General features: G+C 37.3%; 1 long non-coding RNA gene across 1 annotated transcript; it reads left to right on the top strand.

Annotated features, from left to right (window-relative positions):
• On the top strand, positions 1–24,208 carry LOC129146747 (uncharacterized). The gene is made up of 3 exons (XR_008553892.1): positions 1–104; positions 858–967; positions 23,935–24,208. It is a non-coding gene; the product is annotated as an uncharacterized LOC129146747 (long non-coding RNA).
• The last annotated feature ends 243 nt before the right edge of the window (positions 24,209–24,451 follow it).

Below are 24,451 nucleotides of genomic sequence, written 5' to 3'. Positions count from 1 at the left end.
AGCAGAGAACACCAGAGAATGCCGGAGAGCCCAGAAAGAGTGAAGACTTGCTGGGGGCTGGGAGGTCTGCTGGCCCTCCAGCACCCCTGTCTACTGTGCACCTGGTAAATCCCAGTAAAAGCCTGCAAAAGCCACTGTGGTCTCCAGGACTGACTCTCCCCCTTTACCCCATCTGCTGAATCAGAAAACCTGCCCTGTGCCCCTTCCTGCCCTACGGTGGTAAGAATAGTCACTGCTGTAGGTTTCAAACAGGGTGGAGAATGGCTCTCACCCTGAGTGTTGGGAAGGGATCAGGAAATGAGCGTATATGGATGTAATGCTTTAAATGTAGTCAGTGCCTTTGCCTCAACCTTCCCTGGGCTTGAAATTTCATAGGAAACCTGTTAGGATTTTCTCTTCCTGATCCTAGATATTTCTCAGTCTCTTCATACCAGGAGTCATATCTGATGAATCCCTTTAGATAACACTATAAATACACTAGCCACGATGCCACTCCAGGTAATTCAATTACATGCATTTGCCCCAAAGACCCATGATCCACAGACGACTGTGCTTGTTATAAAGGCTGTCAGTGTTCAAATCAGGAAGAAAGAATCTCTGCAAGAAGTTCAGCATTTGAAATAAAGAAATGAAGACTTGTTGAGGAAGAATTGTTTTCTTTCCTTTACATCTTCTAGATAAACATTTCCTGCTTGCTGCCAATATTGATATGTATCATTATCTCTTTCTTAAATTTAAAAACATTTCTATTAATGTTCTTTTCACTGTATCAGATTTGTTTTGTTGGATGAGAATGATAATGATAGCCAGATTTTCATAGGTTGCCTTTATCCACTTTGGTTTTGTTTTGTTTTCAGCAGACTTAATGAAGCAAATAAAGATTTACCAGTCCTCCAGACACTTTTTCAATCTTTAGCAAAGGAATTTGAATGTAACAGTTGCTGATGAAGAATGACAGAGCATTTTGGTGAGTGCACATAAAATTGTTGTTTGTTCAGCTTATGACAAATACATTTTAAATTTAATTTCAAGTTTTCTCTTCCTTCTCTCTGTGAACCTTTGCTTGGGAATGCTTCTCACGGCCAAAATGTGTTCCCAAATTGGATAGACATGCTGTTACTTGTGCTGCTAAATGAGTCTCTAAGATGGGCTGCCTGGTGCCCACACTGCCAGCCCCACTGTGGCCTGCAGGCCAGTTGCCAGTTTGTAGCTGTGTCCAGGCGCAGATCAGCTTCCTAACTGATTTTCTCCCTCTTCCCAATCTAATTATTTGGAGACCTTCAAGCTTTCCAGAAATATCTGCAATTAGTCAGATGGTGTCTAGGGCTTTGTTTAAAATTACAATAGAAAATTTATCAAGACCATTTGGTCTAATCTCTCTCATCATCTTCCCAATGGATTTTTCCTCTTCTCTCTGGAGAGTGAGAAATGAAGTTTCATGATTATTACATAATTACAGAGAATAATAACAATAATAATGCTTGAAATTATTATTATACCATTAAGAAGAATGATGTGTAAAGATAACCCCTTGTCAGATTTACAAAGATTTCTTCCAGAAGCTCAAACAATGAACACTTGCTAGCTTCCTAATGTCCTTTTGCTGACGGTGGTTAGAGCCCTGTATTCTTATAAAGCAGGGTCACGAGTTCCTAGTTTGTTTGAGAGTCAACCTATGTCTGGTATTTAAGCACAGTGGCTGAGGAAAAACCATTGTTCAATAAATCCAGTTATTGCATTAGCTGATAAATTAGGGAAAATTTTTTGATGTAAACCAAGGTTGTATTTCATTGTAAGAAATCTTTTTTTAACTGCTTTTTAATTAAAAAAAAATTAAATGCGGTACTTTTTTCTTCCATCATTGTTACTTTTTGGACAATATATGACTTCTCCCCTTAGGTGTGGTCACCATAGTTTTCTCACCACCAAAGCACCCATAGTCCATCACCATAATCCTTGTGCTCATCCCCCTCCGGTTTCACGCCTCCCCTCTTTTTTTTTTCCCTCCTGGATGTCTAATATCTTGGGAAACTTATATCCAGGTAACAAATATCTAGTTTGGTAAAGTTTATGAAGAGAAAAATATGCAACTGTGCATTGAATTTGACCTGCGGTTCCACTGTTCTCTAACTGGGTCCTTGTGAAAGTCACAGCCCCTTGGAGTCTCATTCCTCGCCAGTACTGGAGCTCACAAGCTTTATACATATATTTCATTAAAGGTTTTCCTTCAAGTTTAAATATGAGCTTGAAAGTCTCTTAGTCTCTTATCCCCAGGCTTATTTTCTTTCCATCTCCCCAGAATTAGTCACTTGGTAAATTTGATATGAATTCTTTCGGTTACATAAATGTATACATCAATAAAAATATTATGTGTGCCTACAACTTTTAAAATTACATAGGTACCATCAAACTATATATACTATCCTGAAACGTTTTCCCTCTTCATTATAGTCTTTCGAGATTTTGATAATATACACTATCTTATAACACATGCTATTTTGTTCTCCCGTGTGTGAGCAGTGGAGCATAATGCGTAATAGGAAACAGATTTTGGAGGCACATCTGGGTTTGACACCCTGCTGTGCCATTTATTGCTGTGGAACCTTGGGGAAGTTACTTAAACTTTCTGTGCCTCAGTTTCCTCATTTACAAAATGGGGATTGTAACAATACCTGTATCATGGATTGGTTATGAGACTCAAACACATTAGCCTCTTAGAATAGTAGCAGTACATAAGAGGAATAATACATGTGTTTTTTAAATGAAAGAAAACTGATGAACATTTTCTTTGCTTTTAGTATTTTACTATTCCAAAGTAAATTTGGAATTCCCCAATGTGTATTCCAAGCACATCTCTAATGTAAATCCTCATTCATTTGAGGGGTGTTCCTGAATAGTATATTACATGTGAAGTTGTTGCCTCCTAGGGTTTATGTATTTCCATCTTTATTAGATGATCCTATTGTTCTCCATGGTGACTATGCTCACTTATGCGTTCCTTTTTAATTAAAAAAATTTAGTTTTTTAATGGTATTGTCATTTTTTGGAGTCTGTAGGTTTGGAGTGTGGGGTCTTTCGGTTCGCTCTGGAAAGGTTTCACTAGAGCTCTCGTTTCAGTGACATGTGGTGAGTTTCCCCATGAGACAGACATTAGTTATATTTAAAGGGCAGGTTTATTAGGGAAGGAATAAAACAGTTAAAGGCACTTGCATAGGCACAAGTGGGCAGAAAGAGCTGCCCCAAAAGGGACAGGTTTGCTAAGAGTGGCCTATATGGTTGCAGGCAGGTGGCCTTGACAGGTCACGGACAGGTAGGAAAACTGCTGCCCTGCAGAGAGAGTTGGTGATAAGAGGCACCTGCATAGTCACAGCTGGCCAATGGGATTGCTGCCTTGAGCCAGTGCAGAGACTGCACTGATAGTCTTCTTCTGTTTGGGAGGGGTCACTCCTTGTGAGTTAGTTGCTAAGTTTGGATAACTATGTAGAATTTGAAAGGGACCCAAGGTTCTACAATGGGCTCAATCTCCATATCTTTACCTTTGGGGTCTGTTGGGCTTAATCTCCATATCTTTAGACTGCACCTAAGGATACTAGTGTCTTCTACTGCCTCTAGCCTTGGGATACTAGTTTCCGCAACTGTGTCTATGGTTATACTAATCTCTTTTGCCCCCACCTCCTTGTGTGAAGCAGGTTTCTGGTCTTGTGGCACCTGCTTTTTTTAGTTTTTTTTTTTTTTTTTTTAGTTTTTTTCTATTCTTGTCCTCCGTCATTTCCCCCCTCCCCCACCATATCGGGGCCAAAATATTTTGGGGAGTTGAAGGGAGGAGGTCCATTTTTTGTAGCTGCTTCCTGCTGGAGTGGGACATAGAGCTGGCCCTGCCTACAAGGGGGGTTATGGTCTCACTAACACTAGTCCCTGAGCTACCCATTGTTGTTGTTTTTAGAAGGAGGCAGGGGTGGGACATCTGGCAGGCTGCTCCTCTTGTATGGGTCAGCTGGTTTTTGTTTGGAGGAGTTTAAACTTGAAGAGCTCTCCCTAGGTTAGAAGAAACAAATTTGATTAGGAGATCCTGTATGTTAAGGTTTTAAGAAGAGAGTGAGAAGTATAGCAACAGCTAAGGGCCCTAAGTAACTTGTAGGGTCATTTGGGGCCAGCCATTGAGTGTGAGGCTTACTAACAAGATGAGCAGCAGTAAAATAGCTAGCAAGTTATAGGGTTGTGACATGGGAATAAATTTTGCCAGGAAAACAAGCCATTTTTAGAGTGTTGTTGTTAGGGGGAAAAGGATGTCCTAAAGCTAATTCCATACAGGCTTTGTTTACTCCACCCCCACCCCAGGCCAAAGCCAGAGACACTGGGAACTCCAAATCCCTTCACCACCAAAGGGAAGGTGGCTGGGACCTGAGGGTGGGGTTAAGCAGCCAGTTGTGGTATAAAGCCAGACACGTGGGCTTTGGAGGGGATCCCCCATTTTGGCTCTCTGCCAGGAGCTCTGAGCGTGCCTTTGGGTTTCCAGGTCCGCGGATTGGGTAGGACGCATTAAAGACTTTATTTCCCTATTTTCTCCCTGAGTTGTACATTTTCTTAATTCCCTTTCCCTTGTAAATAAACCTTTTATTAACCTTTTGTGTGTGCCTGCAGTGGAGTATTAATAAGTCCCTTTTAAGCGCACGGGTGAGGACCCACAGCCAGGCAACCCATTTTATATAGGGTTGCCCCATAACAAAACAACTGTTTTGTCCTGTGAATAGACATGTTTTTGAGGTAACATTGGTTTATAAAACTGTGTTTGAATTAGAGGTACCCACTCTGGTTGAATAAGCTTGGCAAGTTGCTTCTTTGTGCTTTAGTTTTTGATTTTCTAAATTTGAATATAACAAAATGTGGAGTTCTTAAATTGGATATAGTATGTAGGTCGTAAGATTGATGAGTAAATGATATTACTTACATACTAGTATTAAAGGTGTGAAGAGTTGTACATCTTAAAAGATCATATCATAAAACAATTGTAACTCTGTGGTGATAAATATTAAATAGAGTTGGTGATCATTTTGTAATATATACATCAGATTGTGGGTGAAGATTATGTTAAGTTGTGCAGATAGTTTGTAATATGGAACAACTGAGACATGTAAACAAGCTACCTTATAACAGAGACTTAATTATTTTTTTCCCTTTCACATATTTTTGTGATTCTAGTCCCCCCTTCAGGATAGATCCTCACTGTAATAGATGAAATGTTTGTTTGTTTGTTTTTAAGATTTATTTATTTATACAAGCACTGGGTACAGTCAGAAGCACAGGAGGGTGAGAGAATTCACCAGAGCCAGAGTGGAGAGCAGAACAGGCAGACTGACGAAGTACACTGCTGAGGGGAGCAGCGGGCGGCAGAAGAGGTCTGCGCGCCATGTGGGACCCTTGCCCAGTGGCCAGGGATCGAACCAGCACTGCAGAGGTTGCAGGCAGCTTCGCAACCTAGCGCTCAACCACTGCTCCACCGGGAGGCCCTAGATGAAATGTTTGTGTCCCCCGGGCATACAAATGTTGAAGTACTAATCCCCCAGTGATTGGGGGTGGGTGGACTGCTGCCCAGGCCAGTGCAGAGACTGCTCTGATACAGTGTTCTGTTTGGGAGGGACTCACTCCTTCCTGGAGTGGTTGGTTGGTTGTTGATTTTGAATATGTAGAATTTGAAAGGGGCCAGAGATTTTACTATGGCCTTCAACCTCCATATTTTCACCTTTAGGTCTGTGCTCCTGACACCCCCTACAGCAGTTGTGCTTTGTGATCTATGCATTGGTGCCTAAGGGTCTTAGTTCCTCTAGCTTGTTTAATCCCTTCTACCCCCACCTCCAGCTCTTGGCATTGTGTGAGCCACATTTCTGATCTTGTGGCTCCTACTTTCCAGTTTTTCTCTCCTTAATCTCCATCATTGTCTTAAGGGTGAGATCCTCATGATGGAATTAGTACCCTAATAAGAAGAGACTTATGTATTTTCATATAAATTCCAATAATAGTTGTTCTTGAAATAAGGAATTTCCTTGAAAAAAGTCAATGAAAATTTAATAGGGATTGCACTGAATCTTGTAATATTCTGAGTAAGATAGCCATTTGATCAATGTTAACTGGCCCATCAGCATGAAAAAACTTTCCACTCCCAGTATCTTCTTTTAGTAATATAATTTTCATTGTGTAGGTTTTTTACATTCTTTGTTAATTCCTAAGTACTCAGTTCTTTCTTGATGTAATTGTAAATGGGATTGTTTTCTTCACAGATTCCTCTTCTAGTTTGTTTGCCTATAGGAATGAAACAGACTTTTAATATTGATTTTGTCACTGCCCCCTTACTGATTTATTATTTCTAATAGCTTTTTAGTGGAGTCTTTAGAGTTTTCTATGTATATTTTCATGTTGTCGGCAAACAGGGAGATTTTTTGGTTCCTCCTTTCCAATGTGGATTCTTTTTATTCCTTTCTCTTGTCTAATGTCTCTAGCTGGACTTCCAATACTATGTTGAATAATAGTGATGAGAGTGGGCATCCTTGTCTTTCTACTGCATTTTTGTTACAGGGCAACCCTGATATAAAACGGGTTGCCTGACTATGGGTCCTTAGCTGCACGCTTAAAAGGGACTTATTAATACTCAACTACAGCACACACAAAAGGTTAATAAAACGTTTATTTACAAGGGAAAGGGGAAATAAGGAAATATACAGCTCAGGGAGAAAAGAGGGAGATAAAGTCTTAAATGTGTTCCGCCAACCTGGAATCCCAATGGCACGCTAAGAGCTGGCGGAGAGCCAAGGCCCACATGTCTGGTTTTATACCACACCTGGCAGCCTAACTCTGCCCTCAGGTTCAGCAACCCTCCCTTTGGTGATGATGGGATTTATGTCTAGATGACTTTGGTCTGGAGTGGGGGTGGAATCCACAAAGTGTTTATTTGAAGAGGTCAATGAGTCAGTTATAATAAATCATGAAAGGTCCAGTTTAGACAATTTGTAGTTTAGTCTTCTAGCAGAACATTTGTAGACCATGTTTATCTGCATGCAAACTTGAGAAAGAAAACCAACACACATCAATGTAATGAATTCAAAAGGCAATTTCAAAGGAAATGTAAATAACATTCAGTTTTTTAAAAAGCTATGCTAAAATGAAGACAGAAGGAAAAAAACCCTTTCAAAGGTGAAAGATGCCAAGAATTCACAGCAAAACATCTCCCTTTCTCTAGTTAGCAAGAAAACAGAAACAAAACAAAAGAGAGATTAAGAAGGTTTATGGGTATGCCAGGAGTCTTATTGTTTCAATGTATGCAAGTATTTATGTGGGAAGGGAGAAATAGAAGTAGTGACTACAAAAACAGTAATTTGAAAAGGTAGGAACCAAAAGGGACCAGTGGTCCAAAAACATTAGTATCACTGTAATTCAAAAACCTCTGGAATTTGCAATTTGGACTATTTACTTTGATAGCATGACAAGGGAAACATTCCAAATGATTTGCTAACTGTGGTCAGTGCTCTGAAGTTATTGTTCTCTGCATCCTAGATAAAAAAAAAATAGAAACATAAACAAAACATCCCAGACCTCCCTTTATTGTAATCGTGCGTGGCAGGTTATGAATGTAAATTCTTTGACAAGAAGATGAAAATATACCCCCAGGATGCAAATTAAATTATGCGTCCCTGAAATCCTCATTTTGTATTATTTTAGAAAGTGCCTGCATCTGTCATTGCTATTTAGCACATATTTGTCATTTTATTTCAGCAGTGATGGTGGGCTTTTTGTCTAGAAGATGAATTTCTTTCACATGCAGTTTTTTTAACTTATTTTGACTTATTCAGAAATTATTTGGTGACTTCTTAGATATTTAAATGCTGGTCTTTAAAGAGATAAATCTTTCAGAATGCATTTCTGACTACAAAGGAGAAAAAGGGAGATTTTTGCCAAATTATACTTTATTACATTTGGTGACATTTTATTGTTTTGAATCAGTAAGCATAGGAAACATAATCTCATTATTTGGCTACTTATTTATAAAAATGCACATAACAAATGATTAAAAAAAATACACACACACATAAAATTCACCTGTATGGGTTAAGAAACAATGCAATATGTGCCTTGCTTCCTAAAAGGGTAAAGAACATAAAGATAGCCCTGATATATGTTCAAAGTTACTTCTTAGCTTGAGAGAAAAAAATATGTGACACTTGCTAAGCATCTAAACCATGTGTTGGAGGGAAAGGATGTCCTGAACAAACCCCACAAATAGGTTTTATGGACCCCCTCAGCCCCCCAGACCAAAGAGATCCAAGACACCAAGGACTACAAATCCCATAATGTCATCACCACAGAAGGGAGGGTTGCTGGGAACTAAGGGTGGAGGTAAGCAGCCAGGGTTGGTATATAGACAGGCATGTGGGCCTTGGGGGTCCTTGGTTTTTTGTTGGCATTCAGCAAAAACAAAAACAATAGATCAGCAGAACTGGTAAGATGCAATTACTAATTTATTTCTCTCTCTTTCTCCCTGAGTTATTCATTTATTCATTTCCCCTTTTTGTAAATAAACCCTTTGCTAACCTTTTTGTGTGTGCCTACAGTTGAGTCTCATCATAAGTCCATTTTAAGCGTGCTGGTGAGGACCCACAGTCAGATCAACCCATTTCACATTGGGGTTGCCCTGTAACACGTGGAGAAGGCATGCCTAAGTTTTCCAGCAAAAAGCAAGTTACCTGTTTGGATATTCTACTTGGTTTTTTATTGTATTTAAAACCAATCTTTCCCTTTTTAAAAAACAAAATAATACATGGATATTAAAACTACTGTACTAGAAAAATAAATTGCCAGTATTTTGGGAATTTTAAGTATTTTTGTCTCTTTTGGCTTATTTTGTATATCTGTAATCATGCATTTTGAATACTTAATGTTTCACATGGCATTAAATGACTAGAATGCTTTCAACTGATTTACAATCTTTAGAAATATTTTTTACTATTATACTTGCCAATAGAATCAACTATGACTAAATGATTACCTCAAATATTCAAAGAATTATCTAGTTTGTAGATTATTCAGGATTCTTAATGTTTGAAATTTCCTTGCCATTACAATATTTAATAGTAGCTTAATAAGACACAGATAAACACAAATCAGTAAAATTCCCTTCTCAGATATAATCTAATTAATTCAGCTCCTCTAGAAAGATGGTGAAACTGATTTATGAAAAAATCCTTAAATTCTCAGATTCTAACTCACTGTAGTACTCTAGTTTAGAAGACTTAAATGGGAAGTACTCGAGAAGGTCAGATGGTAGAAATGCAAAGGTATTCTCTTGGAGACAGAAGGTAAAGGGTCTCCCTCACCCCGCTAAGAGTGGACAGAACTTAGAGAAAGATGAAACTGGTGGTTTCAATGTCTCCAGTGTAGTCTAGGCAGGATGGCCCTGCCAATCCAAATAATCTAAACAGTTTTTCTCTAACCTACGAGGCAGAAACTAGCTGTGTGGTAAACATTAGCGAAACCAAGGAAGTAATTTACAGATGTTAGAGAAAGTCTATAGGATCAATTCTAAAGATGTTAAAGAAATAATGAGAAAGAAAACTTGATCAGATTTTGTAAGAAAAATGTCTTCAATAGACTGAGAACAATTTTAGCAAAATTTGAGAATGTTCACATTATTAAGAAGGTAGGAAATAGGTAAAGAATTAATGGAGGCAGTGGTTATAGATTATAAATTTGAGGGCATGAAATAATAGAAGAAGTCAGAGAAGGAAGATAATAGCTCTAGGAGGTAACAGCATCCACAAATGTCCCTGCATTTGTTTTCTACTACTGGTGTATAAATTATTTCAAATTTAGTGACTTAAAATAATACAGTTCTGTAGGTCAGAATTCTAACACAAGGTCATGGGAAATAATGTCAAGGCACCCACAGGGCTGTATTCCTTCCTAAAGCCTCTGTGCAGGAAATGTTTCCTTCCTTTTATGGCTTTTGGAAGTCAACATTCCATGATTTGTGGCCATTTTCCATGATCAAAATTAGCAAAGATAAGTCAGATCTCCCATTGCTTCTGAGCTTGCTTCTTTAGTCACTTCTTCTCCTCTGACCCTCTTCTGCCTCCCTCTTCTTCTCTTAAGCAAGTTGTGATTACATTAGGTCCCCTGAAAATCCACAGTAAACTTATCTCAAGGGCCTTCATCAAGGGCCTGCCTTGTCAGGTAACAATCAGAGGCACTAAGATTAGGATGTGGGCATCTTTGGAAAGCACACTTCTGTCAGTCACAATACCTACAACTGTGTAAAGTGACGTAGAAGAGTTCAGTGGAGAGGAAAGACTGAATTGCTGAAAAGGAAATATTTAAGTATAGCAGCAGCTATCAATAGTTGCTTCTTCAATCAAGAAGGACAAGTCAGCTTGAGTTAGGGTTAGTAGATTATTTTGTCTATCATTAGAAAGAAGGAAGAAACATGAAGCTACAGATAGATTGCTAGATAGGTAAATATACAGATATATATATATATATATGTAGAGCTATCTATAGATATATAACTATGTTTATATATATAGCTATTTATAGATGAATTTATAGACAGGTATATCTATCATCTATGTATCTATGTATCTACCTCTGTCTGTCTATCTACCTATTTACCTACCTTCCTACCTACCTATTGATCATCGAGAGAGACAGAGAGACTTAAATGAAGAGGGAAAGTAAAAACAAATCTAGAATCTATGATCAACGAAGGTGAAGTGATATGATATAAATGGCTTTCAGTCAAAGTGCCTTAAAGTGTTTTGGGGCCTTGGTAAATTAAAAGGATTCATAAAAGGATAACAAGTATTATCCAGGATCCCAATGTTGCTTAATAGGGTAAATGTGTAGTGGGTCAAAACTTGATTGTTTTAAATATTTCTCCAGCAATGCTCTGCAAAATAGAAAAAGGGAAAACAAAACTCAGGGGAGATGGAAGGATGAGATCTGATTTGTCGTGCATTGATGAGTGGCTTAAACAACTTAGAATATGCTGATAACCAGAGCACTGAAATTTCACATGTACTTTGTCACATTGTCACACATTAGGAGGTAAGAAAAATCTAGGAATTTAATTAAGGAAAATAAATTCTAATCTTATATTTTGTGTATAGTTAATTGTAAAAAATCTGAATCCCTGAAAGGATTCACTTGAGAATATAAGATCAGTGGCTTTAAAATAAAAAAAGTAACTCTATTGGAATTTTGGCTACCTCTATTAGTCATATAACTTAATAAATTGCAGCCTTAGTTTCCTGATGTGTAAAATAGAGGTCATGCTTAACTTTCTGAGTTTTTAGGATTAAAAGGAAAATAATGTTACTGGTAATATTTAGCATATAGGAAATATCTAGTGAGCTATTTTCATGAAAATAGAGAAGGAAAAAATTTCAAGATCCTTATTATACTTTTGATAAATCTACTTGACCAAAATGTTGTTAACTAGTTTCAAGAACTGCTTTTTTCCACTTTTACATTCAATAAATGATAGATTTGAAAGATTTCCTTTGGGTTTCACAGTAAATTGGCAAAGTAATGATTTTACATTTGGTTCTTTTCTTAATGTCTAATGGAAGTAAAATAACTTCTAGATTATTTCAAAAGCACTGAAAACACAAATAGCATTAGTTTGCCAGCTGCAAAATTGATGCTGAAGGTATTTAAATGGCACACAGTATGTTGAATGCCCATAATCACAAGCCAATTCAGTGCTGCCATTTGGCTGAAAACACAAGTTAATGTTGTAAAGTAAGTAGAACCGGAGTAACATCTCTCCTTTGAGAGAGTTTTTTAGATTGTTGTGTATGATCTTTGAATAAGCAAATTTGTTATATGACTTATCTTAGTTCTGGAACCTCTTCTTGAGCTCGTCCCCAAAACACCACCTTGTGTGAATTTTAAGGATCATAAAAAAGAACTGTAAGGTGCTTGACCAGCCTCTAGATGGCACTTTTACATTCTTGATAGTTCTATTAGTGGTTTGTTCTCTCCATGTCTTGTAGATGATATAAAGGTCTATATTCCATTTTTCAAGTGAGTTAACACTTTGTAGGCAAAAGTCACAAATTTAATTATATGCTAGATCTTGGAATAGCATTTAAATGGAATCCTTCCCCACCCCAGGGTAAAAATTTAGCATTAGTGGAAATTAATAAATTCTCACACTTGCTATTCCACCTCCTCCATAATCTTTTTATATCTTTCAGATAACTTCAAAACAAATACAATAAAAACCCTTTTATGAATATTTCCTTTGGTTAGCAAATATCTGTCAGCTTCTTTCTGTTTACACTTCCTCAGCAGCGCTCCAAAGTGTCACTCTTGTTACCAAGTCTCCTGTCTCAGGGCTCACAGCTTTGCCCTTATTTAGCTAATGACATATTTAGATTATGCATATGAGCTGTTCCTGTTACTTTCATTATTGGTATCCAGACTGTGAATTTCATTGCTGCCTCTTCATCTTTCAAATGAAACCAATGGTGGCATTCTTCCCTTGTGACCCTAAGATCCTGTAATCCTCTAGAAATAATGGGTAGAAATCCATTATATAGACCAGCCTGTAATCAGTTCCTGTCTCTTCCACATTTTCCTTTTATTTCCATTCATCAAATGTAGACATGAATTCAAGGAAGTTAGTACTGAATTTGTAAAAACCTTTTGTATAATCTTGTCACTTAACAATCTGTCTTTTCATGTATGCAAATCTCTCTTCCTTTGCCCTGAATCCTATCACTTCTCACCACCTCAGGGATATCACTAGACCTGGCAAGCCCCCTCCTCTATCATTTATCTTTAGCATCTGCCCCTTTAATTAGCTCCTGGTCTATAACATTCTCCAACCTTTTTTCATCCTATACAGCAACAAAGCAAGTTCTTTCTCAACTTCATCTTTCCTTTTGATTATAGCTTTATCTCTTGTTTTCTAACAAAACCACGATTCTTGGAAAATAGGATACACTTGCTGAGTCAAAGTCCTTCACCTTCTGTTAATTTTCGACTTGTGAAGATTATAGGTATTGAAATAGAGCCAACCCGGGGGAATGACCCAGTTGGTGAGTGTTTACCTGTGCACTTATAAGTACAGGACAAACCCCAAAGCAGGCACAGTGTGGAACAATACCAGGATTTATTTACTCAAGGAGTAAGGAAAAAGAGGAGAGGTGGGTAGAGAGGAAGAGGGAGAGAGAATATTTACAGGAGGACACAAGGCCAGGTGCTGCCTGTCCTATTTCAGATAGTGTCCTTGGAGCAGAGCCCAAGGTCAAAACCAAACCCTATGTGGTAAGCTGGTAGCTTCTCCATTGACTCACCTCCTCACCAGAAGCTGCTAGAAGCCCAGCAGCTTAACCGTCCAAAAGTACCAGCAGAGTAACTAGCTAAGAGCCTCAGCAGTTTTAACTGACAAAAACCTCGGCTGCATCCCAATTTCCCATCAACTGCCCATCGGGGATTAGAGTTTGAAAAGCTCCACCTTCTCACACCAAGTTGACTATGAGTGGCTTGACTATGAGTGGCTCCACATGTTTCTGTGCACTGTAGAAGAACAGCAGAATGCTTATTTTAGAGTAAATATTTATTTAATCTGCCACATTTCACTTGGGAAATAGGGACTTTTATTTTGAAAACTGTTTCCTACCTGATGACCCTGAGAAAGTCACTATCTTAATGCAATGCCTTACAATTAACACTTTCCATTCCTTAGATTCCTCTCACTAGTTTGGTAGATGATCTCCATGGGCAAACTCTTATGACACTTTACATTGTCTTATCTTGGATGAGCTCCCCCAAATCTTTGAATTTGCTGACCAGGCTTTCTTTGCAATCCTTTCTCCTAGATTTTCATGTACCACCTCCTTCTTTGCCGTCTACCCCTTGCACTGCTGTTGCTCCAGCCACTCTTTGAGTGGTCTTTTATTGGCAAAATTAAGCAATTTATGTATAAATTTTTAGCTCACTTATACATTGGAAAAATGTATTTGTCTCCAGACCATATCTTTCCTAGATAAGCATGGTAACTAGAACTTTGATAGTGGGCATGGTATGGTATCATTCACTGACGAGGTATGAAGCTATATTCCTGAAACTTACACAGTACTGTAAATCAGTATTACCCCAATTCTAAAAAAAGTAAGTGAAAACTTTTTTTAAATGATAAATAATGAAGGAACAATTTATTTTTTTACTTCCTCTAAGTTTTATTTTTATATTTTTTACATCATTGTTCATTTTGAAACAATATTTGCTTCCCCACCCTCTCAGGTGTAGTCCCCATAGAGTTTCCTTCACCAGTGCTCCCGTGCACCTTCACCTCAGTCCCCTGTGCTCCTCCCTCCCTCCCTCTGATCCCTCTCCCTCCTCCTGCCCTGCAGGATGTCTCTGATTTATAATTGTCTGTTTTTGCTTTGTTGTGTTTTGTTCTGTTATTATTTTTTTTTACACTGATGTCTTATTTGGTTTTCCTATATTCCTGCTATAAGTGAAACCATCTGATATTTTTCCTTTTCTGAAGGAACAATTTAATTGCATTTCCCTGGATATAGTCATGAATTATAACCATTGAAAATATTTTTCTGAAATAAAAGAAATTATTTATTCCATGACAACAGTAGATAGAATTAGCCTCTCCATTTAAGCATCTCTAAGATTCTTATGGACGAAGACAAACAGGTTGAATGCAAACAATCATGTTGTAATACAGAGATCAACAAACTATAGCTGATGTTGGCAGAATCAATGTGACCTGTGGCTTATTTTTGTGTGACTAGCAAACTAAGGGTGGTTTTTACAATTTGAATGGGTGATTTAAAAAAAAAGGAAGAACAAGAAGGAGTAAGAGAAGGAAAAGGAAGGGGTAAGGAAGGGGAGAGGGTGGAACAGATTATTTGAGTGGACCATGTGTAGCAATGTCAGATCAGAGCTGCAGTACATTTATTTCAATTGTAAGAGCAACAATGTGGAGGATCCGCAGAGCCAGTGGGTGGTGCTTGTAGCCAACCTGATGGTAGAAGGTGGAGCTTTTCCAATTCTACTTCTTGAGGGGGCACTTGATGGGAAATAGATGTGGATCTAAGGCTTTTGGAAGTTAAGCTGCTGTCACTTCTGGCAGTTAAACTACTAGTGAGGAGGGTGTCTTCTTCAGCTTGCCATTTTGCAGCTTTGGTTTCGACTTCAGTCTCTCCTCATGGATACTATCTGGGATAGGGCAGAGGGCATCTGGCCATGTGCAAGCATATAAATGTGCCCAAATTCATGTGCTTGCTCTCTCCCATTCTCTCGTTCTCTCTCTCTGAGAGTCTCTTCCCTGTTCTCACTCCCTGTATAAATCTATTGTTTTTTTCTCCCTTGTCTTCTTTTGTGTGTATGTATAAAGATTTATTATATATGCATACAAAAGCTGGGGTGCAGGCCAGAGATATGAAAGAGAGAGAGAGAGAGAGAGAGAGAGAGAGAGAGAGGATTCACCAGAGACAGGCAGATGTACTGAAATATACTGCTGAGGGGAGCAGAGGGCCAGACATCTGCTGTGCCATGTGGGTCAGTTCCCTTGTGGGGGATCAAACTTTTGCTGCAGTGGCTTCTGACAGTTTCATTGTGCTGTGTTTTAACCCACTGCACCACCAGGGAGACCCCTATTGTCTTCTTTTGACTGGTATCCTGCCTTCATTAGCACACAGGTTAGGACCCATCCACCCATTCAATTCTGGTTTCCCCATTTTCTCCATTTCATAATCACAGCTCAAATCAAACTATTTAAGATGAAAGCATATATGGTTATCAGCTCCATCAAGCAATTACATCATAACCTTTCCTAATAGATATCTGGCATAACCAAAATACCCCAGTCTTTTTCATACTAGACCAAAGTCACAAAGGCATTATCTTTTAGTACTTAATAGGAATTGAGAAAACACTGAAGACCTTTGTATTTTTAATACTATCTGTAGGTTTGCAACTTGTTTGATTTAGTTGAAAAAAAAAAACACACACAGATAGTGCTTAGTCAAAACTAATAGACAAATACAAAGTTTTACAATAACTTTTTTTTCAGATTTTTACCAGCCATTCAATGATTACATTTATTTCTTCTTAATTTTTGCATTCACAGAATATGTTTGGGATAAATTTTAAAAATTAATTATTTCAAGAAACCAGATTAGGAGCAAGTAAATCAAGATACTGACGATGTCTTAGGGAATGCAGCTGAAGATAAACCCCCGCAGCAAACACGGACATCCTGCCCTGCTAGATGGCCTCGGTCAGGTTTGGTAGAGTAGTTATGGGGAAGATTTACCTTTAGCAGCAGCTTCTGTTATTTAAGTCATTTGGCACGCAGGGAATTGGCTTAGTGCCTAACTGCTTTTTTGATGTGCATCAAGCCCAGGTCTGCACTTTCCCCCTATATACTTACACGCTGCCTGCTGAAATAGTCATTGGAAACTGGCAGGAGGAGAAGCCAAGGAGGCATGCTATGGCAGTCAGTATCTTTGTCTTCCTTCTTTGAGCTTTTCTCCCACCCCAAATGTATCCCTAGCTCTACCATAATTCTGTGATTCCAGGATAACATTTAAGACTAAAGAGCTAGATATATTTTTAAAAGATTTATTTATTTATTTATAAAAGCACTGGGTACAGTCAGAAGCGCGGGAGGGTGAGAGAATTCACCAGAGCCAGAGCGGGGAACAGAACAAGGCAGACTGATGAAGTACACTGCTGAGGGGAGCAGCGGGTGAGGCAGGAGAGGTCTGTCGCGAGATGTAGGACCCTTGATGGCAGCTGGGGATCGAACCAGTGCTGCAGAGGCTGCAGGCAGTTTTGCAACCCAGCGTTCAACTGCTGCACCACCAGGGGAGGCCCCTAAAGAGCTATATTTGATGACAATGTACATGGATTGCAGAGGGTGGAGGAACTTCATAGATCTATAGTTGATGAACCTGCTTTGTGAACTTGAGCTAAAATTTGCAAATGATTATATAATATTAGACAATTTTTATGAACTTAAGTGAAAATAAAGACTAAAAATTAGCACTAGTTTTAGAATTATGGCAAGGGCACCAAAAATTAGAGTTTAGAAATGAATTAAAAATGAAAATAGAATTCAAGGTGGGAATATTCAGAGCAGGCATGTTGTGTTCAGAACAGCTATGAATGCTGCTTACGGAATTAAAAAATGACCAAATTGAACTGTTTGATTGCTGAAGATTGATTACACAGAGATAACACAATCAGAGCCAATGTGGTTTTATGAAAGAATGTGAGAATATCAATTGAGACCATAAGAGAAGAGAGAGAAGAACCTGAGTTTAAATATAGCTTATTGAATATAAGTTTAAATATGACACATCAGAATTAATCCTGAAATTTCAATTTCAGAATTTGAAAAAAGAAGACACTAATCACAAGTTTGTAGATTACAGACAGAAATCTTTGGACTAGATTTATTTCCCTATATCAGGAATGAGCATTTAATCTAGCAACAGATTCAGAGCATATTTGGAATAACAGAACTTCCTACCACAATCTATTGCCATTGGCACCCAAGAACTCTCCAGAAAAGATGGCTTATACTTCTTTATAGATCATATACAAAATAATCGCTGAACTTCTTTTTGGTTGAAATCAAATATAGTCTGAGTGACTATGTAAGTGCAGTCTTACTGCCTGGTAAAATTCTTTAGCACTCTGAGAGTGAAAGTAATTTACAAGGTTTTAGCAAATACGATTCCTATCCAAGGTTGATGGGAAGGTTACAAAATCCTAAAAGGGCTTTGAAAATCACTGACTCAAATAGAAAATTCATGAAAGCTGAGACCAAACCAAATTACATAGGTCCAACTCAAGTCAGCATTATAAAAGATTTTCCAAAATACTTCTCAAGTGAAATACACAGGCAGCAATTTTGTTTATATACAAAATCACTCAGGAGCCTGTGGAAATCAGCTACTGTGAAGTGCAAAGCTAAATCTCCCAATTCATACATACATTATTTGAAAATTATGGATAGGATAGCTAGCTAAATGGGGCATAGTAATAAAAAGAAAAGCACAGAATTATATAAAATGAGTAAGACTTTTAATTATTTTAACCACCAGTGAATAAAATACTTAGAAATACGTATTACTTCTATTTAATAAATTCAGTTATTCAAAATTGAATCTTTATCTTTTTTACACTGATGTCATTTTTGATAAAAAAAGAATCTAAGAAGTGTCAAGAGTGTTAAGGAATGTTGGTGCGACAGGAAAAAATACAGGAAAAGAAATAGGGGAAATATTTATGAAAAGGTCCTACATAATCATGAAATAGTGAAAATTAATGCAGAAAAGTTTTGAGAAAAGTCAATGAATCTACCTTCTCTGTCTTTAGAAGTTAGTTGAGGGCCTCCCTGTTGGCACAAGGGGTTAAGATGCAGCACCATAAAGCTATCCCACAGCCACTGCAGCATGAGTTTGATCCCTGGCCAGGAAGACGACCCACCTGGCTTAGCAGACTGCTCCTGTCTGGCCCTCTGCAACCCTCAGCATTGTATTTCAGTACATCTGCCTGTTCTGCTCCCCACTCTGGTGAATCCTATCACCCCCAGTATCTCACCCCCAGTAATCTTAAAAAAGAAAAAAAAAAGAGTTGAAAATTATCTTGCACTCCTTTTATTATCTTTAAAGATTTCTTTATGCGTACAAGAACTGGGGGTACAGGCCAGAGGTGTGGGGGATGAGAGGATTCATCAAAGACAGAGTGAGGAGCAGAACAGGAGGATTGAGTGAAATACACTGCTAAGGGGAACAGCAGGTGAGTCTGTTGCGCCATGTGGGTAGCTCCCTGGCTGGGGATCAAACGTGTGCTGCAGTGGCTGCCAATAGCTTCATAGGCTGCGTCTGAACCCCTTGTACCACCAGGGAGGCCCTGCCCTCCTTTTAAAGGCTAGCCAATAAAGCAATTTTCTAAGCTTACAGTCAGGGCTTAACAGACCCCTGTTAATCAAGGTCAACAGATTCTTCCAGGTATCTAACAAATCATTTAAGCTTTAAGTCTATTTGTTCCAGTTAGAACACAAAGAAAAAAATTTTTTATAATGACCTATGGTAAGAAATCTAACTAAGTACAATTCCAAATAAGAAAGTTAGTAGGGAATATTCACGAACTGGATCTATCATTTTTTTATTTGATCTTTTTTTTTTAATCTTTCACTTTTCTTGTAAAAGTACTAAACTTCTCTTGTGAAAGCATTAAATTATGAACCATCATATTTTTTTAAAGCCATAATTTAAAAAATTGCAATAAATATTTTCAAAGTCATAGTATCATTGTAAAGAGAATACATGTATATTTCAGCCTTGTATGTACATCAAAATGATCTGCAGTGAATTATAAATTAAACCATTTGAAAGTTATTGGGCAGCATTATTAACTATTGCGGTCTTCCTTTCTCCCTCAATCTCTTTCTGAGTCACTATTGCTTACCTCAGTTCTTCACTATTTTCTCAAACATTAAGTCCTCAAGGGGAAAAAAAAGCAGAATTGATACAGAATATTATTAAAGCTGTGGTTTTGGGAGACAGATGATATTAATTCTGCTGCTATCATTTGAAATTTATGGAGTCCTAAAGATTGCAATAGTTTGCAGAAATATAATTTATTCATTTTCTAAATTATCTACTTTAGTTTTTTGAAGTTTCAATAGTTTAATTTCAGTGTTGCTTTTTGAAAGTTAAGATCACTGAAACATCACAGATTTTGAAACAGTAACTAAGAGTTTTATAAAAACTCCTTATCTTTTGAGAAGGCTTATATTGACTTCTTGAGGTTTGATTTAAAGGATTATGGTTCAACTTGTATAGAGTAGATCAGAATTTGACCTGTTACCTCATAAAATGTTTTTGAGCAAAGCAGGTATAGCATTTTACTATGAGGGTTATAATATTTCATTTACTTACTTGTTTGTTTTCATTAGCTTTATTTTAGGTTTCTATTTTTGAGAGAAAAATAGTAATTGAATTTTTGAGCATCTAGTATATATAAATCTTCTACTATATCTCATGATTTTCACACTTAGAGAAATAATATTCTATTTTATTCTCAGGATTGTGTCCTGGTTGTTTGCAATTTTGAAAAGAGCTATAGATAAATAAAAGAAAATCACAATAACTGAGGTGCAGGGAAAGTTAACACATGTTTTCTTGTATTTGAAAGCATGCTGGATTAGTACCGACAGATAAGCAGCTGTTGTTGGATTCTTGATAAGAAAGGGCAAATGCTGTTGACTGCCTCTGAAGTTATGCAAGGCGCTTTCTTTAAAGACATTGATATAAGAGTGGGAGACACTGACATTTGACTCCATGGAAAAATATGCTATGGAACAATCACTAAAGTATTTGTAAAGTTATCATTTGCCTACAATCCTAGGCCTCACTGTTGAGCCTGAGTCAAACCTGCCAGATGCCTCTTCCCTTTAACTATCCCTAATTACTATTTAGGTCCTTCCCCAAATACCCAATTTACTCTAAATTCCTCTAAGTCCCTTGGGTTCATGTACAGTCATGGACATAGAGTAAATATTTTCTCAAAGGGCTACTCCATTATCAAAGAAATACTAGGTATTTTGAAGGAATAGAGCATGATTTAGCTATTTCCACAATCTCAAAGTTGTAACTAGTCATAGCATCAAGCTATATGTTAACATACAGTTTCACTCTACTTCCACTCTGGGAAGACAGGATTTGCTCCCACTAGTAAAATACGAGTGAAAAATACTGTGTATCCCTTCTAAGGTAGAAGCATTTAAGAAGTGGTGGGTAGAACTCCAAGTTTCTTTCCTCCTGGGTTGACCTACCTTTGGAAACAGATGATTTTACAACTTTCAAGAAACATTAACAGGAAGTTTATAGATATTCAATGGCAACATGCCTGTTACCATTTTTATTCTAGTCTTCATCCAAACTACCAATTACCAGGACAGTTCATTTTTTCCTGGTAGGGTAAGAGCATATATTTGAGGTTTGGGCTTCCTCTAAATATTGATTTTAGTATTTTTATTTTTCCATATTTATGGTTTTAGGTTTTTACCTCTGTAATGTCTGTGATATTAAGTATTTCAGTGCGTGCATTCACCGTAAACCTTAGGGAGACTCCCTGGAGTGCTCTGGCTTACATGGCAGGAAATATTTGATTCAGCTTCCTGACAAACTGGAAGAGGTTTCTCTTTGGATGAGAAGTTCCCACTGCCAATGAACATGCCATATGTCTAGACACATGGTTTTGTTTTTTATGCTGTTTAAAAGTTAATTTATTTTATGTAGCCCATGGCTGGGATAATCATTTATAGGCTTCTGAGTACCAGAATTGGTGTCAGGTTTGAAAGTGTTCTGCTTTGGGCAGGAATGAGAAAGTATTGCTTCACTGCAAGGCATGAAGTCAGAGAAACATACTTATTATTACTAAGAGGAAACTTCTCAACAAGATCGTTTTTTATTAGCACTTGGTGGTAGCATACAATGTTATATAGCATAGGTATAAGGAAATGTTACCCACATATTGATTTAGAGAGACAGTGTTATAGATTATGCTATAATTAGCTATCCTCTGTGTTATTTCTTCATGTCACTTTGAAAACTCATGTTTGGAATTGAGTTAAAAAATTATTTCCCCCTTGTTTTAAACCTGGTCATTTCTATGTCACTGTTTTATCAGGACAAATGAATAAACAAGAGACATTGGGGGAAATGATTTAAATAAATTAGTATTTAATCTCTATTCGTGACTGTTTTGGCAAAATATCATGTAAATCTCTACTTAGGTGTCTTGAGGATGAAATTTTTCTCTCTGTCAGGTAGACTATAAAACAATTCTTAATTCCAAAAGCTGAGACTAGGGGCCTCCCTGGTGGAGCAAGGGGTTAAGTCTCAGAACTATGAAGCAGTGCCACAGCAGCCACTGCAGCATGAGTTTGATCCCCAGCCAGGGAGGTGACCCACATGGCGCAGCAGACCTCTCCTGTCTTGCCAGCTGCTCCCCTCAGCAGGTGGTCAATCTGCCTGTTCTGTTCCCCACTCTGTCTCTGGTGATCCTCTCACTGTCCTTGTACCTCTGGCCAACACCCCAGCTCTTATATGCATAAATAAATGAATCCTTAAAAAAAAAAAAAAGTGAGAATAAGCATAAGTCCTACTATCCTAGCTCACAATTCCAAAACAACAGCTGTATGGAAACCCAATTATTATTAGCCAATGTTCTGGAGATGAAATAATGAGCAAGACTCGGTCTTCTCTTCAAGACTCCAGTGGATATTTGGTTTGACTGATCAATAGAAGGTCAAAAAATTTTAGTGAAGTTAGAAAAGTATCACACAAAAAATAAAATTAAAATGTAAGATGTGGGAGCTAATAACATTTGCCACTTACTGTTTTTAAAAATTTAGTTTGTACGAAATATTATTGGGTAATGTGACTAAAGATTTAAATCGGGTATCAGTGGAGAACTAGGATATTAGAGTGTGGAATTCTATGTTTCTAATTATACTAGAGAAACTCATTCTTCCTTATTCTCCATAGCAAGATAAAGCTTTCTTAAATTTTGTAAATTCTGTGCAGTTTTTTAATGGATGCCATTAACAGTCCATTTCATTCTGTCTTTAAAATATATGTCAGAATGAAGAATGCAGGGAAGATTTCCTCCTTTTTCCTCTCCACATCCCCTGTCCAAGGCGATTAAAAAAAAATCTTGGAGACCATCATTAATTATTTTATTGTTATTAATTCAACAAATAAGATCTGATTGAGCACATGTGGCAATGCTTACATCACTTCACAATGGAAAACCCTCTATTCCAAGTATAAACAATTAGTTGGTTAACTGTTCCAAACAAATTTCTGCTTGCTTGACATCTAATCTTGACTGTTGACTGTTTCAATGGTTTTAACCAAAGGAATAGGCAGGGTTTAGGGATACCTTTTACTCTTGTTGCATTCTTTATCACCTCCTGAAAACAGCCATAGGCAAAAGAAATCTATTGTATTCTAAGCTTGCACTTAGTTTTAGGCTGACTGCAGTTATGGTGACAGACCCATTTGTAGCTCCTAGAAAGCTGTACCTCAGTAGTAAAGCAGTACTCAGAATTGGTAGGAGCAGTCTTCTGATATAGCTTTAAGATTTCAAAGCAATAAAAAGGTATGTTTTGTTCTCCTTTCTTTAAAATGTGTTTCTTAATGATCTGACACAACTTTTTAAATAGCAGACACCTAAGGGTCTATTATAACTTTATCAGTTTGAATTTGATTTGTTCAGAAACAATCTACCCTGCTTCCTAATGTTTTTCTAAGAACAACACACTACTGATTCTAAAACAGAGACAATTACCTTTGATAGACATTTCCTTGCTTTTAACAGGTTTATAAAAGACAAAGTCATAAAATAAATTACCTCATTTGGTTACTTTGGAATTCTTTCATAAGCAGTCTATCTAGAAGTTATTTTGTTCAAAAGTAGAAATTCTACAGATAGACTACTAAGAGTTTATTTTGCCTGAGGCAGTACTTTGTTTATGATTACCTCATTTTCTTCTCAAAATAAAAGAATTTACTTTATGTTTTATCCTGTAAAATCTTGAACACTTGACCTCTAATTTGCCCATGTATGGGACGATGATTAATTATCAGTAGAAAACCTTGACCTCCTAAGAGCAAAGAAAGGATGGCCTTATATTTAGGTCACTGTCTCTATTAAAACACCTCAGTTTCTACAAAATGATTTCACCTCACAATTTTGGTTGGTAAGGAAGACATATTTGGCCTCCAGTTTTCTTTGGGCAATTTCAAGTTCTGATACTCATTTTTTCCAAACATTATTTGAATGACAAAATATACAAGAAGGATTGCTTAAAATCAAGAGGTCCATCTCATTTTACAGGTAATATTGATTGTATTCCTCGAAGAAGCTGAAACAGCAGGAAGCAGGTTATCTAGTTCATTAGCATGCCTTGCAAATGGTTTCTCCAGAATTGCCTTTCTGAAGTGGACTGCCTGCAATGCCACCAGTCTCCATGAAGTATTGAAGTTGCCACTACATTTATTGTATCACTGTTGTGAAGAAGACTGTTTATCAGGTATAACTGAAGCAGAAAAAAATAGTTTAGACTCTCTGCCCATTTTATCTGGAGTCCTAGAAGAAATTGTCTGATCTTACTGCCAACTGAATTGTTCTTTTGAGCAATTGGTTTCTTTTATGTAAAACTTAAAATTGTGAATTATATAACTAATAATTGCATCTTCCCAAAAAGGACTGAATTTTTCTCTCAGCAAATATATTACAGTAACTTACTATGAGCAAAGTGCAATGGGAATAACCTTGATAATAATAGCTAGTTTTTAATAAGCACTTCCTATATTCAGCCATGTTCTAAGTAGTAGAATATAGAAGCTCTTTC

Source organism: Talpa occidentalis, unplaced genomic scaffold (assembly GCF_014898055.3).
Source record: "Talpa occidentalis isolate TD23 unplaced genomic scaffold, MPIMG_talOcc4v2.1 talOcc4.4, whole genome shotgun sequence".
NCBI lineage: Eukaryota > Metazoa > Chordata > Mammalia > Eulipotyphla > Talpidae > Talpa > Talpa occidentalis.
The sequence above is the reverse complement of the archived record's forward strand: the minus strand, read 5'-3'. Positions and strand labels throughout refer to the sequence as shown.